The sequence below is a fragment of the Nematolebias whitei genome, chromosome 19, assembly GCF_014905685.2.
Source record: "Nematolebias whitei isolate Nwh7 chromosome 19, NemWhi1, whole genome shotgun sequence".
In the NCBI taxonomy this organism is placed as follows: domain Eukaryota; kingdom Metazoa; phylum Chordata; class Actinopteri; order Cyprinodontiformes; family Rivulidae; genus Nematolebias; species Nematolebias whitei.
In genome coordinates, this window is record NC_056516.1 from 10,398,487 (window position 1) to 10,402,414 (window position 3,928).

Sequence of the window (3,928 nt, forward strand, 5' to 3'; positions counted from 1 at the left end):
AGCTGTGTGTGTGTGTGTGTGTGTGTGTGTGTGTGTGTGTGTGTGTGTGTGTGTGCGTGTGCGTGTGTTTAAAGTACCTGTAAGTAAAGTAATGTACAAATAGTATCTTACCTGTTGTAGATGTTTTTGAACAACCTGCATTTGGAGAACAGTTGGACCTTGAGTGGTGTCTCGTCAAAGCACGGTCAAGACCAAAGAGTGTTGCTGCCATCTTAAAACAACAAAACAACTCCATTCTAAATAAAACTAACACTATTATTATATATTTTTATATTATTATATATTATATTTATATATTTATGCTAACACTATTTATAAACAAAGCGTGTCAATGTGATAGAATTCATTTAGATTTTTCTAAACAAAAATCATTCAAAGAGCCATGTACAATAGACAAAATATTATTTGTTCATCACTTTACCACAGAACCTCAGTTTAAAAGATCTGAACTATCACTTTAAAATGTCATCAGGCCTAAACAAGCAACGATAAATAGTGGATATACTGATGGAACTGGCCTTGACTGTTTTTTAATACCAGTATTGTTATAATATTTCTAATGAGCCTAACAAAAAGCTTTCATCGCATTATTTTATGTTGGAAAACTTAAATGATTACAGAAAAATCATTTTTTTATCCATCAGTTTATAAATGAGTTACTTCAAGAACTGGGAAATTTAGATTCTGACCTCAAGAAAGGTCTAAATATTGTCATTTTGAATTAATTGTCACCAAGCAAAGCTCACAGAGTAGTCCTCAGTTTATTGTGTTTTTTTTTATGGATTGGGCAAAGAAATGAAATACGTATGTATTGTGTTTTCCTGCAGAACATGAAAGCTGCAGAGCGGTGCTTTAATTGTTGAAATTTCAAAGTGTCAGTTTGATGTGTGGGTCATCACCTAGAAACTTTGGAATAAAGGAGATGCCATTTCCGGTGTTTTGGTGTATTTTAACAGGTTGTTAAAGCTCTTTGTTTACCTACATATGTAAACATTTGATTAAATTGATTAAAAACTGTTCTTTCTTGTAAATGAGTCCTCGAGGCTCAATGAAACTAAGAACTTGTATAAATAAAGGTTGAACTGAAAGTACTATCTTAGAGAGCAAGAAGAAAAGCCTGTTTGTGAGAATAGAGCAGCTTTGATTCTGTCAAGCGTCCTAACAGGACAGGGCAGGAGCGTGTGAGTGAGCTGGTGCATGTAGTGTGGCTGGAACATCCACTCCACAGACTGGGCAAAGTCTCATCTCGTTGTGTTTTTAATAAATAATCAAAATAAAAATGTGCTATGACTTGGACTTTTAGGGACGGAGATTTGAGTTGCCGCATCCGAGCAAACAGTTGCCGGTCAAAATGAGGGAGTTCCCGGATCTTGTTCCGGCAGGATCCGGCTCAAATTAAGCACTGGACAGGGTCCTGGAGAACCCTCATGCCCCGCTGAGACACACGCAGCAGGCTACGTCATGGATCCGTTGGGGGGTGTTGGAAGTTGATTTGCCTTTTCCGTATATTGTCTCAGGAGGACGCCGAAGCTGTTTATATCATTGGAATCATGATAGTAGGGTTTCTGCTTTTTGGCACCGGCGGATACCTGTTATCAGCATCTGAATCTGACTCCCCCGTTCTGTCTTGAAGCAGGCCGACTTATCAAATTTCTCCTGGGATAAGTGTAGACTAAGAAGGCTCTGTCTTACTGTACTTCAGTACAATGATAATAAAGCTTATTTTGATTCTGATCCTAAAATCTGTCCACTGGTTCATATTTTCTCACCTCAAACAAGCAATTACACGATCAGCCACTTTTCCTGGTGGTGGCTGATAAAAATTTAATTCAGAAATGTAAATTTTACTGTAACCACCCTCTGACTTAAATGTGAGAAGATCACAAATGTGTTCAAAAGACAGATTTTGTCCAGAATATGTTGCCCCTGGCTTCGTACGGCTCCATGGAGTACGTATCCTTAACGTTTTGTTGCTTTCAGAACATTAAGCATGTATCTGTCAAAGAGCTCATAGATAGATCGTGACATAAAGTGCATGACGGAGTGAGGGCACACCGACTTCAAACCACATTTTCATGTTTTCATAGGAACAGTATTCGGCTGAAACGTGCCCATCTGTTTCTTTTTGTGTGCCAGCACGTCAGGTCGGGTTAAAGTCTGGATGGATTTAAGTGACAGTGAGGCCGTGGCGTGATCCTACATTGTCTGAATTATCCAGTGTCATGTTCACATGCTCAGCTCAATTTATCCACATTTTCAGCTGAACTGCAACAGATCATAAAAACACTTAGTGGTATTAGAGCAGAGTATGAAATACAAGCCAGATTTTGTATCTGTAAGTCGCATGTGGAACTGGGTGGAGTCACATATTTCCAATTTTGATAAAACCGCAGCTTTGAGTTTTCGTGCCAAAGTAGCGCCGTGCTTTTTCTTGAACTTTCTCACTTATTTAATAGTCTAGAAGATAATGGCAGTTCGTGCTTGTTTATGGAAAAAGTGATGATTATTTGTGTGACTTTATTGGATTTACACCACCACCACAGTGACGGAGCACAGTTTGTGTTTCATCCATTCATTAGGCTACCTAAATTATTCGTACATGACAGAAACTCAGTGGAGTTTTGGTGCTTTGGTGAACTTTTGGTTTGAACGTACTCGTGTGTTTTCTTCCACAAACAAAAATAAAAAGCTTTTATGGCTTTTATGAATGTGAATGTTCCTGTAAAGTGCCCTGAGACAACTTGGTTGTGATTTGGCGCTATATAAATAAACTGAATTGAAAGGTTAAAATATCTGTTTTTTTAATAAAGACTTGTTAAATTTGAAGGTACTCACTGCAAAGTCATTAAGACTGATTAAGAAATCACAAATTAAGGAAGTACACTGAGGGTTAAGGTGACCTTAAACTAAAACTTTGTAAGCAGATTATATGAATAACTGTAAACTATTATGTGCATTTGTTTACCTACAGAAACAGCCAAAAGACTAAATACAGGTCAACAATGGTGGCATCCATGGAAGAGCTGTTTGGTAACAAGAAGTGCAACAATTTTGACACACTGCCACATATTTACACTCAGACTTGTTGAGTAAAGTATGCAGATAAAAGTAGTTGTGTACATTGAGTGTGTACCTGCATTTTAGAACTGTACAGTATATCGACATATCTGTAAAACAACTGGAGTAAACATTTCCATATTTTACCATTTGACATAGTTTAGGGTAATCTTAATACGTTTGATTATGATCAGTACCTTTAAAGCTGTATCTTTGTTCGCTCACTGTGGCAACCCCTGCAGAAGGGAGCAGCCAAAAGAAACTGCACTATGAAGGCTGTGCAGGTTTAGAAAATGTTCACACAGTTAGCTCAGATTATATTTTATTTTATTATGTTTGCTGAAAGGTAAACCTCTGTCCCAGTTTCAAATTCTTGCCAAAGACAAACGGGATTTTAGAATTTCTCAAAGTTTTGTTTTATCCATCTTTCCTTCATGTTTGAGAAGTTTGCCAGTCCCTGCTGCTGAAAAACTCCCCCACAGCATAGAGCTACCACCTCCGTGCTTCACTGAAGGGCTGGTGTTCTCAGCACAATGAAAGTTGTAAGATTTGAACTAGACTTGTAGTTATCCTCGATGACCAGATAAATTAAACATTTAGTTTTCTTTTTATCTACATGTTTTGGGATGTAATTTCAAATAGTCAGTTTTATTTAAGCAGTGTTTTATTTTTACTAGCCGCTCTTCCATAAAACCCATCTCTCTGCAGCTGATAGTGGTGCGATGGACACAACTCTGCAGAAAAACTGTCCAGCTCCATCAGGGATAACGTTGTCGTTATGAAAAACGTCCATGCTCAATAATCTACAGTATGTACATGTCTGTACTTTTCTACATCTCTGTGTCTGACCTGGGCAGCATGGTGCCGCAAC